Here is a 16732-nt window from a genome sequence, read left to right on the forward strand (position 1 = left end):
ACTCTGGTCTCAATGGGACATCATGAATAAAAACACAATAAGTTAAAGATAATCTTCCTTTTGTTTCATCTCGGCGTCGGCTGGCTTTTGGTACGAGAGGAATGCACACGTGAGATCCGCTTCAGCTTCAAGGAAAGTCCCTTTGTCTCTCTCGCCCCGGCCAACCGCTTTGAGGCCCAGCGTGAGATTTACTGCAAACACTCACTTTGACAAAGGCGTGACGCGACACGTATACTTGTCGACCGGCACCGAAACCTGGCTGCAGAGCAACACTCTCGCGAAGGCGTCAGTTTCCCCTCAGACAGACGCACATCGAGACAAACACACATACAGAAAAATGCAGTGGCCATTATGCCCACTGTACGCCCAGGAGGCAACACCTGGGCGTACGTAGGCTCTACGTCAAAGAGGTGTGACAGCCACAGCTGTCGAATCGCATCCTGCCATCTGTCTCCTCGTATCAGGGGCTTGATTCATCAACGCTGTGGTTTTGTTCGCTGTCTCTTCTTGTTGTGTGTCTTTTTTTTATAACAGGAAGTGCCCGTGAGTATCGTTGTGTTAACATAGTCACACAGGGCTCACATAGTTGTGCTGCCCTGAAATCTAGAAACAACAAGACTCACGATGGCAGAGAGCAAAATGAAGATAAGCGAGCTGATCTCATGGTCGGGGGTGTGAATACGCTACCAGTCCATTTTAAGGACATTCCTGTGTCATGTTAACACATTTTAGGTTGCATGTGAGTTATTTAACACCAAAGTTAGGTTTCGGAAAAAGCAATCACTTAGTCATGGCTGGGCTTCAGACAAGTACATAAACTAAGTAAAAGGTAAACAACATAAGAAAAGCACTTAACACATTCCACTAATGTAACTTTAAAATAGCACTTTTTTTTGTTTTTTGTTTCTTCTTCTTTTTTTCTTGATGTCAAGGAATAATCTGTTTGTGGAAAATGCAAAATAAAAAGTTATAAAAAAAAAAAAATAGCACTTTGGATCTCCTTCTCACTTTTTGAACCATATGCTCACAGCATAGTCACGCATATGCAATTACATTGGGGAACCAACGTTTTACAAACTCATTTTTTATTGTATTAGAGGGCTAATCAATTAAAACGCTTTAGAAAGTTACACTTTGTATTCTTGGAATTTGATTGGACAAATCATCAAACGTCTAATTTGTCTCTATTTTATTGTCTTCCCTGCTACATTTAGGTATTCATGTAATACTTAAGACTGAAAGCCTTGATCCATTTCTCTGCTTCCTCCTTCCTTCCCTCAATCTCCTTTATTTCTTTACTTGAATACAGGCGTTCTAGAAGAGAAAGTAAATACCATGTGGGAGAGGAATATGAAATGCACATGTCTCAAACCTGTACAACTGTAAATCATTTATTGCCTCTATATGTACAAGATGGCCTCTCTCTCTCTCTCTCTCTCTCTCTCTCTCCCTCCCTCTCCCCTTCATAGAGCCAGGGAACCTTGTACTTGTTGTTTTCATCAAAGGACTGGGGATGATACTGAGGAAGAAAGGTGAGGCTGAGACACAATCAGAGGCAGGGGAAGAGAAAGCAGATTGAACCGGAGATAGGAGGGAAAGCAGTGTGAGAGAAAGAGTGAGATTGTGACATACGTATTGCAGAGATGTGTCCTGTCTTTATAAATGTGTTTTCTGATAAATAGAAAATGAAACCACGGCTCGAGGGGGTAGGAATACTTTGGTGTGTTTGTGAAAGCACATGTTTGGCTCGTATGATATTATTTTAGAAGCCAAAATAGTTGCATCACAACCTACAAAACATCGGTGTATTACACCTAGTTACAGTTTGGCACATGTTCCTGATCGCTCCAGGCCATGGTCTCTGTGTTCTACGGCACACCCAACATGTAGCTGCAGGTACTAATAATGCAGAAATACTTCATGTTTGCTTGTCTAGCAACTTTGTGCCAGGTCTGTGTCTTCTTATGGGTTCCCTCTTCCCCGAAGCCGCTCTGACTGAAGAGTCTCTCCATTGCAATTTTCATTTTTCTTGTCTTCCACATGAAGTATAGGTTCTATTTTCGACTTTCAAGACATTCGGCTTAAACTGCGAACACAATATCTATCAAGTGGCGATTCAAGGCCTCCTTCACAGGATTCTCATCTTCTAAGTATCGGATGGAAGAATTAAAGTTTGTGGTCTTCCCTATTGAATTTCCCCAAAATATACAATATCACACTACATGAGGATATCACAAAAAATAAATGTAAAAAACATAACCCGTGACAACGGATTTATCCATATCGGATTGTTATCAGATGAGGGTAGAATTCAATATCATAAAATATTTAACTGATCTAGTGATACATCCGCATGACTTCACGCTATCTCGGGTGACCTCTCCAGAGGGCGGGCCATGCTCTGCAGTCACAAGCAGATAAAGGTCTCTCAGTGATTCAACTTAATCAGGGTTGCGAAGCAACAGCAGGCAGACTTTGGGCAGGACTCAGGAAATGTTTCACGTTTCATGCCGCTGGCAACCAAGGCCACTGCAGCCAATGGGTTGTTTCAATGAACCTCACTTCCTGGTATTCATTCGCTTCCTTCCTGTCAGCCAATTACACTCAGCCGTCTGAGACGTATATCAGTGCATCACTTTCTTGGCAGTGTGTTCAGCTCGCGACAGCCTCGACCTACTCCAAGGTTGCACCGAGTGAGCTAAATCTGGGGTTAAACAGTACAGTTTTGACTTGGAAAGAAATTACATTATATTTAGAAGTAACTGACTTGAGTTCACACTGTCCTCGTGGGACATACAGCTAAAAACAACATCCTCCCAGCCTGCAATATTTACCTCGCAGGCGTTCACATGGAAACTCAACAGCTACCACAAATCTTTATGTGTAAAATCACATGGGCTTTGTCTTTTCTCTTGCTTGAACTCATTGTCACGTACACAAGAAGTTACATGGAGGCTCTCTACCCCGTCCCAGTAACGTGATCTCTGTCACTCGCTGCTGTCTGTCCAATGAATGCTCCCGTTATATAGAGCTTGGAGCCTCGAGAACGTAACTACTCCCTGGGGAAACTCTGGAATAGATCTTGTGATGGTTGTTAGAAAGAGCTAAATCAGCACTCTGCACTGACCTGACCCCCTCCCCCCCCCCTCCTCGCCCCGAACACCCCACTGCCTTTCTTCTTTATCAGCCCATCACTTTTCCCTCCGTCTATTCTAATAGTATACCCTTTATCAACACTAACCCCCTGGGAAAGTGAAAGAGGAGACTTGTTGTGTGCTGGTTTAAGCGGCAACCAAGACACAGAGAACTGCAGTAAGAAACAAAGCATTGAAAAATAAAGACAATGCCATCAATACATTCTTTCCTACATTCATACAAAGTCAAAATGTCAACATGCTGCCTCACTGATCGCTGTTCTCTCTGAATACGATCCTCGTAATCCTTTCAACAAAGACAAATCCTGCTCTTTGTTTACATGTTCATCCGTGCTTGCGCATGTCAACGGACCCACAGCATGCAATATGTCCACTGCACAGCAGAAATAGGTTCTTAAAGGCATCGTTTTACTGTGCAAAATTAATGGAGCGGGCTAAAGGTGTGAAGCATCTGAGTGTTTCACTTTACTGCCTTATCGTAGTCAAATACACTTAGGCCAATTTGTTCTGACATTACACATGCATGGACTTCTGCATGCATGCACATGAACACGCCAGACACCTGCAGGGTATAAATCAGGGCACAGAGCTGCCCCTCCCTGGCAGCTGGGGGTGAGAAAGAAAGAAGGGGGGTCCTTCTTCTTTGGCCCTCTGATGCCTGGGGAGTCTGGTTTCACCAAAACGCTGCTGATATACATTGACAATGGGAGCTTTGGGGATGCTGCACCGGGCCTTAACAGTGAACTGTGTGTGTGTTGTGTGTGTGTGTGTGTGTGTGTGTGTGTGTGTGCTCATGCATGTCTCTGCATAAATAGACAGTAAACCGCTTTCTTCCGTCAGTGTTGTCTGGCAACAGGAGCCTTGTTGATAAGATCTATTTTGGAGCCACACAGTTCAGGGCCGCTCTACACGTGTGTTTTTCTTTTCTTTTTCAGTTTCAACTGTGTCTCTAATGATAGCTGGATTATCCAGCCCTTTCTTTTGTTTTCCAAGCAAAACAGATGCTGCCCTCTTTTCAAACTGCAAAGCTAAATCGGGTTGAGATGCAGTGCGTTGAGTTGACAGAGAAAAGTGGAAAAACAACAGTAATCCTGCAGTCGTGAAATCCCCTCACACACACACACATGTACATGCATGCATAAATACCCACATTCCCTTTTCTAAACAGCTCTCATCAGCGAGTGTGTGTGTGTAAGTGTCGTCGTGTAGTCTTTTCCAACATGTCTGGACATATCCCAGAGGAATGTGTTTTATGTATTGAGGTGGACAGTTAAGGCTTCTTTGGCTGTTCAGGCACCAACTGTCAACACAAAGTCCAAGAGGCCATTGCCTCAAGCCCATCTACCACCACCACCACCACCAGCTACCAGCACCACCCTCAGCGTGGGAAAACCACACTGGAATGTCTTTAAGAGACACGGCAGCTCAAATAAACAAGCCTCCTCCTCTGCAGGTATGTGTGGGAGCAGATAATGCGGGTAAAGTGTGTGTATCTGCCCTGAGTGTTTCTTTTGGGGACAACACAAGTGTGTCTTTGTGATTGCGAGCATCTGTGTGTTGGAGCCATTCCTCATCAGTGAGCAGTGAGTACACGCAGTAAGAGGCGGTAATCAGTACCAATTACCCTCAAACACATAGAGAGTCAAGAGGAGCATTCCTCCTCAGCACGACAACCGCTCAAGTCAGGCTTGATTAATCTCAACGTCTGTCTGAAGCAGCGCGGGACATTAGTGGGACTTGAAATGCAAAAAAAAGAGTGAATTAAGTTTGTTTTCAAAGGCAGAACTTCAAATTATGTTGATGACACGAGGTGCTGTTTTTAATTAGCATTACAAAATAGATTAAAACAAGTTTGGCAATCAATCATAAACATGTGTTTGCCACTCAGGATTAAGGAGACAGGATTCATTCAGAGTGTGTTTGAGAGCAAGCTTTGCAATGCTTTAGTTGGGACTTGGCCGTGAGTTTAATACAGAAAGCACATATCTTTTTACAAAATGCAAAACATTGCTAGTTTTCCCAGCGTGGACCCTTCCACACACTGACACACAAATACTTATTTTTCCTCACCGGTTGAGACAGTGAGCGGGCCGAGCCTTTGGCAGTCTCTCTGTGGGTTTAGCTGTTTTAATTGACCTGCAGTCTGACACCCTGCTTAATGGTGATGTTAGGAGAAAGAGGAGAGATTCATCACTGCACAAATGAAGAGAGAGAGAGAGAGAGACAGCAGTCATCTTGTCCATATATAAGCCATAAATGATTTACAGAAGTACAGGTTTGAGTGTTTGTGTGTGTGTGTGTGTGCACCAAGTCCTTTCTGAGACTATTGATATTCAGCAATACTAGGTTAAGATATAATCGTCTTTGTAGTTTTTCCACATCTTGAGATTTTGCCTTCTTTGGACCAAAAAATTAATATTCAAACGAGGGTTTTCGGTGTGTAACAGTTGGAGGCTTTTCCCATAAATCTTTGACTTATTAATAAAATGCTGCTTTTCTAAAGCCTCAAAGGTCTTTCATAGTATGGCCTAAATTGAATGTTAATACCAAAACATTGGTGTTACTTGAAGTGTCCTTGGATGAAGATTGTTTCCAATTGATAGAGTTTATTAAATTACAACGTTTAATACGTTTTTAATAGTGCTGTGAAAAATAACGCGTTAACTCAGTTAATTAAATTACAGGTTTAACTAGTTGTTTTTTTTTAACGCATTTAACGCATGCGAAGAATGAGCTTCCAATCCGTCTGTTGTTGGTCGTCTCTAACCAGCTGTCATTCTGTCTCTACGTGTCGCGTTAACACGACTCCGATCTCCGTCTCGCGCGCCGCAGAGCTCGGATGCCGGCGTGTGCGCGCACATCGGGACGAAAAAAAAGTCACTTGCAAAATGAGCTTCCAATACACCACTTCAATCTGAACTCTGTCCGCTCTCATGCAAACGGTCGTGCTGTTCATCGGTAATGATCCTTCCACAGGTTCACCTACGGAAACCTTGTTACGACTTTTACTTCCTGTAGATCAGGGTCTCAACACGTCGATCGCGACCTGCCAGTCGATCGCGGCGTAGTGTTGGTAGATCGCATGACATTAAAGAGATTGGCCCGCCCCCTGACATGTTCTCTATAGCACGTCTTTGTTCTTTTATTAAACTAAACGTCTGTTGTTGATCGTATCTCCACAGCAGCATGTCATTTCTGTCTCTTCGCGTTGCGTTAACACTTATCGATCTCCGTCTCGCGCGCCACAGAGCTCCATGCGCGCGCATCGGGACCGAGCAAAAAAAGTCACTTGTCAATCTGTCCCCGTGTCCGGGCCGGTGAGGTTTCAGCTTTGCAGCGGTGTCCCCGCCGTCCCTTTCATCACGGCCCAGTTCATGAAGAAAACCCACACAGTCAGTTTGCCTCAGCAGCTGCTAGAGGAAGACTAGAGGCCTTTAGATTGTATCATGGTGGAGTTAATGGTTGACAAACAAGAGAAAAATGTTCTGTTTAACCCTCCTGTTACCTTTACATTTACTAACATATTTTACCCTCGGGGTCAATTTGACCCCAGCAATTAAAACCTCCAGAAAATTATTAGAATTAATATTGCTTCCCAAGTTTAAGTGTGAGGTACTTTATGTTTGTTTGTTGACTACCTAAATAGCCCTTTAAATAAATAAAAAAGTTGATATTTCTTATATGTTTGACACAGTGAAAAACAGCCTGGGGTCAAATTGACCCCAAAGAACACCGACATTAAACATTGAATGGGGTCAAATTGACCCGAAAGGTAACAGGAGGGTTAAACATTCTGTTTATGATGAAGATGTGTTAATGTTCCATATGGAAGAAAACTGCAAAATAACTGCTGAGTTGCAGCACCATTGTACAGAAGAATGTATATATGTATATATCCGTCTTTTGTCATAAATCTCTATGTTCTCACAAAATATACCGAGAATATCGGTAATATGTGATTAATCATGATTAATCCACAGAAACCTGTGATTAACCCGATTAAAAATTGTAATCGTTTCACAGCCCTAGTTTTTAATAAATAAAATGAGATGATTGAACATATCAATGCAATTGTTGTCATGCTTTTATTTGTTTTCCTTCTCCTTCAGTAAGTAACAATGGTTTTCTTTATCTTGCTATATTGGCTTGACTTAAGTCCCGAAGTTATTTGAACAATAAATAAAGTTTGTCAGGGGAGGCTGGGAGCCACAGGGAGCAGGACTCAAAAGAGACTTCAAGACGAGAGAGGAGGCTTAAAAACAAGGTCTTTACTCGTCAAACATTTAGAGACAACCTGGCCCAGAACAAGGGGATGACACAGACTAAAAACACATGGGAACGATGCACAGGTGTAAACAATGAGGGCGGGGTCTACAATCACACAGGAGGGTGGCACACGAGGGGGGAGGAGTCTTAAACAAGAGACAAGGTGAGACAACACAACAGAAACAGACAGTGAACACAGAACTACCCAGAAGGTCTGGTGTCAGAGTTGAAGAGTTGAAGAAGCACTCAACACAATGCTAAATGATCTTGTGTGCAGAGTGTTGGGCTACTGCTCTAACTGAACTAACTTAAAGTTAATTTACTATGAACACACTATATATTTTAGTTTCTGCATATGCTTAACAGTACAACCCTTCCACTTGTTTAACTGTGGAAGGGCTTCACTGCACAGTAAAACTGTAAACAAAAAAAAGTCTACATCTTATGTATTCAATGTATGTACTGTCGCAATAACTTCTCCAAATAGTGCTTTGAGTTAATAAATTGGTTATGGCACTTGGTTAGGGCAGACGGTATGATATGAATCTACATTGAGACTACATCTACACTAAGCCGTGTAATGTTTAGAACTCATACGGCTCAGTTTTGTCTTCATCGTTCTCTCTTTTCAGCATCTCAGCCAATGTCTGATCAGAGGCGGGACAACCGAGGGTCACCCTGAGCTCTCTGCTATCACTTCCACTGTGTTAAGATATAGACAATTATATATTTGAATATTTCTCGTTCACATATTTGTCTGCATCTGTTATAAGATGACGGAAGTAGGATTTAATTGTTTCTCATGGATTCAAACTGCCAAGTGGTTTCAAAGTTGCTGCACACTCCGGTGATAACATTTTTAGTTTTGCAACATTGTCTGAAAAAAGTCACCTTAATTACCAGTTAGTGACAACACCTGTGTCTAATTTGACTTTTGAAATTAGGGTTAAAAGTGACAGAAGGTTTACCTCCACACAGGCCCCAACGTGGGCAGTTATGTCATCGTTCAACCCGGACGGACTCCCGTCTCATACATGATGCATACATACATGGTATATACATACATAATACATACATACATACATGGTATATACATACATAATACATACATGACACATACATGATACATACATACATGGTATATACATACATAATACATACATGACACATACATGATACATACATACATGGTATATACATATATCATACATACATGACACATACATAATACATAAATACATGATACATTGGCACATGGCCACCCTTCAGTGTCCGTATGAGACACAACAGGCATTCGACTAACTCCAATGTAAACCCAACCGCGTCATTATTGAACGGTCACAGCAACGGACGCAGGGTAGAGAGCGCACATCGGGCAGGAAGGGGAGGTGGTCGGGTCAAACAAACACAGGTCTTTCATCCAGTAGACTACTAATCATATCCCGTGGAGGACTAAAAGTAAACGTTGACCTTTTGTCAAGTCACTCATTAGTCATCATCATTGTCAATTGCGCTCTTCTTAAACTTTAACTAAGTGGTTTTGTTGCGCGAACCGGATTTCCTGTGAGGACAGTTTGTTTTGAAAAGACACTAATGTGCTTGTAACGAGTGTAAATTGTCCCGCCGTCTTTACCACGTTCACAACTGAGGCTCGAGGGGCACCGAGAGCGCCACGGTTTGGAACTTAGGGCCACAGACCAAGCGTCTGTGATTTAGTTTGTGAGAATGTGTTGAATCATTCGGAAAAAGCTGCGTTTTCCAGATACTCTCCATTTTAGGATGAGAAAACCATTGGTTTAGTGAGGATGCAAATATAACGAGCATACCTGGGTTACGTCATGGGAACAGCGTGGCCTACATACCCAGGGTGCAGTGTTCTGGGTCATTTTCTCTCACTGATGGTCAACAAGTTAAAGGCCAATGTGAAAGGTCAAGGCTGGCTTGACCTTTATAACGCCAGACTGAGTTTAAAGTCTGTTTTCACTCTCACTCTTACACATGTCCTCTGGTTGAACCTCCACTTTGATTTGTTACCTTCATTTCTAGAGTACAGTTGAGGTGCTTGTAATCATGTTATCATGTAATTATGTAATTTTGGTGATGCCAATTTTTCTACTGGCCTCTTCTCTTCCACATAAACAGTCTCTCAATTAAGGCATTGCCACAGCCATTCCTCTAACCATGGTTTTACCAGAAGCAGACAACACCCACATTTGGCCATCCCAAAATGATACGGTGTAGCCTGGTGGCAAAGACACAGTGCACATGTGTGTTTATGAGAGAGACGAGGTTGGTGAAAAAGGGTGTAGTTCACCCGCCGCCCTTTCCCCCTCGGTGTCTGAGCGCATGACAGAGGTGTTTTCATTTGTTTTAATGACTGGAAGGGGTCCAACAGAAAAACTGAGCTGGTCCCTGTGTAATCCTTAGCGTCACCCTGGTGTTACACTCGGGAGCCTTCAGCGCTCCTCATTTCCTGGTTGTCTGCGGAAACAGCGGCTGCATCCGGAGAAAGATGGAGAAGGAAATGGAAAGGGAAATCTTGAGAAAACCTGACGATGCACTCAGGGCACCGAGCAGAAAGACATTAAAACCACTGACAATATTTCTTACATTCGTCCAGGAAAAAGTAATCAGGCCCTTTACTGAAGGAACAGTACCAATACAACACGAGACAAAACTAGATATCAGAGATAAAAGTCATCTTGGTGTAGTCAAACAGCTCCTTTGACTGAGATATATTACAGTGTTGTGATTAGAATATGAATACATTTTGTTTTACGGCTTCTTTAATGGAACTCAAAGATATGATCAGTAGGCTTGTACAAGATACAACAATAGAAAGTTTTACAATAGAAATAGTAAAAATCCCCCTCGTGCCTTGCAGCACACTATTTGCACATTGCACTTGAAAAGGATTCATTGAAAGGTATTTTACTGAAAATGTAGTTGTGTCCTTTTTGTAATTTATTCGACTATGTTTAGTATAATAATTATCTTCCAGACATTCTTGTGCGTACTGTAATAAAAGAGAGGACGCTTGGGCAGAGTCGCTGGTGTTTAAACTAAGCCATCATTTGGTACGCACGTAATCAGAGACTAAAATATTCTGTTTATAAAATGTCCACTAATTTACCACAGAGTGACGCCAGACATGCGACTCCCTGTGTCGCTGTGTGGTCGGGCTGACACACACCAGCACACACTGGGCAGAGGAGGCCGGAGATAGAATTCAGTGCATTTAGATTGTTCTTGTGTTTGTGTATGTGTGTGTGTGTGTGTGTGTGTGTGTGTGTGTGTGTGTGTGTGTGTGTGTGTGTCGTTGGCAGCTCTGTGGAAAGGTCTCGAGGGTGAGAGGTTTTTCCAGCCAGACCCAGAGGCAGCCAATGTCCCACATATATCTAGTTTCCTGAGGCGTAAAAAAAACAATCTGACTCACTGACTAACCTTCTATGTACATTTAATATGCTGTCGCCACTGTCCCATGTGTCACAGTCACAGGGAATGGAACCATTGTCACTTTTCTTGATACAACTTCAGTGAGGTGATTTTCAGCATTTGAGAACTCGTGTGTCATTCAGACTGATCAGATTCATACATATTGTTTATTGCAGATCAATGGTGATCAATACTGTATATTTCACAAATACAGTATTTTGTTGAATTAGACTACTTAGTCCCTTAACATCCAGTTTGGCTCAAAGCATCCGAGAAATACAAAAGAATGACAAAACAATTTCACAAAGTGGCTTTAAAGCAGCATTTATTGATCATGTTGGTCCCTTGACTTATTGTCTCCTGAAAAAGTTGTCATGGCAAGTGGCCAAACAGCCTGCACACACGTGTGTGACAGGTGCGTCGGAGGAAAGGCCAACTTGAATAAAAAGGACGATATACACTCCCGTTCAAAAGTTTGGGGTCACTTAGAAATGTCTTTATTTTTCAAAGAAAAGCACTGTTTTTTCAATAAAGATAACATGAATCAAAAATACACTCTATACATTGTTAATGTGGTAAATGACTATTCTAGGTGGAAACGTCTGGTTTCTAATGAAATATCTCCATAGGTGTATAGAGGCCCATTTCCATCAACTATCACTCCAGTGTTCTAATGGTACATTGTGTTTGCTAATCGCCTTAGAAGACTAATATCTGATTAGAAAACCCTTGTGCAATTATGTTAGCACAGCTGAAAACAGTTATGCTGGTGATATAAGCTGTACAACTGGCCTTCCTTTGAGCTTGAAGTTTGAAGAACAAAATTAATACTTCAAATATTAATCATTATTTCTAACCTTGTCAATGTCTTGACTATATTCTCTATTACATTTTCAATTCATTTGATAAATAAAAGTGAGTTTTCATGGAAGACACGAAATTGTCTGGATGACCCCAAACTTTTGAACGGTAGTGTAATTTCGCCACATAGAAGATAAACAGTTAGCAGACAGTCAAACAGACTGCAATGTCGTAGATTCATTAATATTCCAACAGTAAGTGAGAGTGTGTGGGAGTTTTCGTTTTTTTATTCAAGAAATGGTAGCGAACAAGTGTCTTTTTATACCTCATGGAGCAAACTTAGCATTACGTTAGTTTCTGTCCGCCTGAGAAAAGTTTCACTATCTTTTTACAACCAACTCTAGAGGGAACTATCTCACTCTTTAGCTACTAAATTGCTCCGCTATATGTCCACCGGTCGTTGCTGCTGGCCACGTACAGAACATTGGCTGCAATGCAGATGAGAGCCAACACAGTAAAGTTAAGGGCTGTACAGCCAAAACAAAGAAGATAATGTGATGTAGTTTCACATTACAGAAGCAGTCAGTCCTTTGTTCACGTAAACATATTTAGAAGTGAGACCTATACTTTGATGTAGGAAGTCTGATGTTTATTCCCTCTCAGGCACACAGCCCGATCCAGTCTGGTAGTTAGTTGGTTGACAACGCAGCACCACTGTGAATGCATGGGATGTTGTTTTCAGACAAATGGCTTTACATTTGTCATTCCTGCCGTTGACAAGATAATTCTGGTGTATCCTGGTTGTCTTCCTTCAGGACTGGCCTGCCTTTTGCTGCGTCCTCAGACATTTTTTGCTACATGGGCTATTTACGCGCCCTTTCCACAGTACACATTCTAGGTTTTCTCGCACACATATACATAATGCATAATGCAAAGTCAGCCCTTCTGTTCATGCAGTCAGCCTCCAGTGGATTTTATTTTTCTTTGTCAACACAGCAAGAGAGGAGCCTTGAGCCTGATAAGATTGAAACGCAGCATGATGTTATCATCACATCGTCATAATCTAGAGCGCTCAGCAGAATAATTATGAAGGAAGGCTGAAATGCAAATGAGCGATGCAGAGATCTTTGTTAAAAAACCCTCTTTATATTTATTTGTTTTAGAAAAGACTGGAAAAATGGAGGAGGTTTTCTTCGAAAATGTTCTTGTTATTGCACTTTAACTAAAAAGATGATTTAAGCCTAGATCTGCTGCAACAGTCTGCTGTAAACTATTCAAACACTTTCTAAGTTAGTCGTTTTAAATAATCCAATACTGTCCAATTAGTGAGTGAAAGAATGAAGTGACGAGGATTTATATCCTCGTGGCTATAGCTCAGAAGTTTACTCACACACACCTTGACTTTAAGTATCTGCAATCCATGTTGATGCAAGCGAGATCAATGCCATTATTGATCTGCTGATTGAAACTAGTTGCGCTGGTTTAATTCAGATGTGTCCTGCAGAGTGGGGGAAGGGGGGGATTACTTGGAGAACCTGATCCTGAACCACTGTTGCCACTTTTAGTTATTATGAATGCAGCACTTCTGTTTTCATATAAACACAGTGCTGAGAACAAAGATAAGTTGTGGAACCGACTTCTTTGTGTCTGCTGCGAGAGGAACATCAGGAGTTCATCGCACTGCTGGAATACACAAAGCATCATCACTCTGTTTCTGCTCTCTCCTGGGAAGTTTGTGCAAAGCAAGTTCAGTGGAAATAAACACAACTGGATAAAGGTCCAATACAGGCGGCCCCGTCCACGTTCTTCAAACAGCTGTAACCCGATACGACTGGTTTCATGTCACTATTGCTTGACATATTTAGCCAACCACAAAAAATGTTCCTGGATATTCCCGGAGCAATTTAGGGTTAGTTTCTGTTTTAAGCAGTGTTGCTGGGGATGAACGTTTGAAAGTGACGCGGCAAAGCGCCCGAGTCAGCCGGTCTGGAATAGAAGCCAGAAACCAAATCTCCTTGACAGTTTATCTCGCTCTGGCTCTCAGCGTGGGGAGGTCTGGGGAAATTCTCAACTTTATCTCGACTTGACTAAAAGTACCAAAACCACAACATAAACACTCTAAGAAAGTAAAGGCCCTGCATTCAAATGATACTTCAGTCGAAATGTCATCAGTAAAATGTACTTGAAGTAGCTTCTTCTACAGTAACATGGCTCCTGTGACTGATACATTGTTAAATTAAATGATGAGACTGTTGCATGAATACATAAGCACAGTTGAAGCTGGTCCACGGGGAGCTCCTTTAAACAGCTTTATATGCAGAAAGTGTTTCAGACATAGACATGTCACATGACTTGGCGCCTAGAAACTGTTTTACGAGGTCACAAGCCAAATGGTTGGGAGCCACACAATTTAACAATGTGTTGTCTGCTATGATATTTAAAATAATTGTCCACACTTTGTTGACTTTTAGTGTATGTTAGTGTGTTTGAGTGTGCCCCTCTAGCTCGTTGCCTCTGCCATGTTTAGTGCTGTTGGGCGGTAATAGATAGGCTGTACGTTCTGTACACAGAACAAAGGTTAATTTGATTAATTGGTTAATTTGGGAAAGCACTGAGCTGTAAATACGTTCACTGTAAGTCATCGACGATAGGGTTCAACTGTGAAGAAGAATTGTTGTGCAGAAACATAAGCGTGTGCCGTTTAGGAAGATTAGGGTTTCAGGCTATAATTAAAAGCCATTTGAAGGAGGGCTTTACAAGAGTGTCGAACGCGTGGAGAAGGAATCAGTCACAGCTGGGAAGCAATCTGAAGGATCAGACGGAGGCTCGGTTATGGTTGAATATGGGACATGAAAGAGGGAGGTTTTCTGAGGAATTATTTTTAAAGCATACTTTCTTTGTTCAAATAATTGAGAAACCATATATGACCCTCCCTGGCCGTGACCTTCTGCTTGACTTTTCTGTTGATGGGAAGAAATCCTGTTTCCACACAATTATATTCCTTGGTAAGTAATTTACTGCAGAGCAAAGAGAGAGTCACACACGTACAGTACACACGAATAATGGATCCGCTCAGTGGTTCAGTTTGATTAATGGTCTCCTGCATTTTGCTCACCATAACCAGGAATTTGCTTGTTGCTACACAACAACACGCAGACGGGTGGAGAGAGCTTCATGCGCCTTTTTCATCTGTTATATAAAGATCCTATGTTTCGTGTCAATTGACCAGTTGTGTGTCAGCGGGTTCATTTTCAGGGGAATTCCACATGAACTTCGGCACCTGAACAACAATGTAATCAGAACAGGTGTGGCACATTCATCGTTACTCATTGTGTCGATATGTCATCTTTATTAAGGTGTGGCTTGTGTCCCGTTTCCACTCTCTTCTTTCTGCATTTACTCCTTCAACATAAACAACTTTAAGGCAAGCACTTAAGTTCCCTTCAGTTGCATTATCTGTTGTCTATCACAACCATTTCAATCCAGGAGACAGGTAACAGTAAGACACCTCTGACATCTTTAGTATCATCTGACATCTCCCCTAAAGATGATCAATATTTAATACCAACAATGGAACAAGTGACTGTGAGTATGGGAAAGGGGTCTCCAGTGACAACCTTTGAATAATGATGTGCAGTTCCTGACCTGCATTGTTAAACTTTTAGTTCATTCTTTCCGATCTCATTAGCTCCAACATTCCTGGATGCAGCATTAAGGCCTTAACACATTTCATTTTTGGGTGATTAATTTGCACCTCCAAGTTAATATTATTTCTAACATGAATAATTTCGCATAGAACGGAGGTATGCGAGGCAAAAACGGAACATTGATGGTTCAAGTAAGACGACACACACACTGGTGACAGGCTGGGTGACCACAGACGTAATTAAATTAAGATTCCAGTTGTCCGTAATTCCTCGGGTTTAGCCTCTAAGGGCTTTGAGATGGGCCCCAGAAATCCGAGGAATGACAGGCCGCCCATGCGCTGTCAACGCTGTGGACACAGTTTAATCCTGCACTGCTGGGAGAATACTGATGAGAAGTGCTCAGAGGGAGAGGAGTGAGTGTGTGTGTGCGTGTGTTTGTGTGTGTGTGTGTTGAAAGCATTGACAAGCACTGAGCCTTGACCCTGATGGACCTCACGGTCCTATAAAATATTTATGAGAGGTGTCACACAATATAGCTGGGCGATATCTAAAATGCAGACTCTCGTCATAGTGCACATCCTTTTCTATGACGACATGGTGTACAAGTCAGAGGCCTCAACAGGCTGATACACATCTCAGCCTTCTGCCAGCTACCAACACAAATATAGGAGTGGTCTCGGGTGGAGTTCCACTCTGATGTTGGTTTAAATATGGTTACATCATCACCAGGTCCGAGTAGGTAATGTGCCTCTTTTATGCTATCAGTCCATAGTCATCATGACTTTGGAATCACCTCGAACAGGAGTGTCCTCCACAGTTGAACACGTAACACAATGGCTTGTCTACACCACCCATTTTCACTGATGATTATCTTTATCAACCTTTCTTTCATCAACTATTTTTTTCTTACAATCTTCTGCATGAATTCACTTGATCATTTATATTTTTTTAATAAGAGGGAATTAAATGAGTGTAATATGAATGATTTTTTACTTTTAGATGATAATGTTTCAGTAAGATTCTATGAGGGTAGATATAAACATTAGGAGACGTGTAGTAAATGGCTAACTGTGTCCATCTAGTGGCCATACTGCCACATTACAGCTTCCCAAAATGCTTTAACGACATAACCACACATTTCTGGCCGTGGCTGCTTGTCCCAGCTCCTAAAAGGTGTGCAATACAATATTCACGATGGCACCCCATGTGATGTATGTATGCCGCTTTGAAAGACAATGGAGCAGTCCTGAGACCATCCCCCACAGCCCCACCAACAAGCCACAGACCATCAGCCCACCCTCCCCCAGCCCATCAGGGGCTCACACCTCTGGAGCACCCTCCATCAACTCAGCGACGCCCCTCGTCATCCTGGAGAGAGCAGTCAACAGGCTGTTTAAAAAGCAGAACCCCCGCAAAGCAGCGGGCCCG

This window comes from Pseudoliparis swirei, chromosome 15 (assembly GCF_029220125.1).
Source record: "Pseudoliparis swirei isolate HS2019 ecotype Mariana Trench chromosome 15, NWPU_hadal_v1, whole genome shotgun sequence".
NCBI lineage: Eukaryota > Metazoa > Chordata > Actinopteri > Perciformes > Liparidae > Pseudoliparis > Pseudoliparis swirei.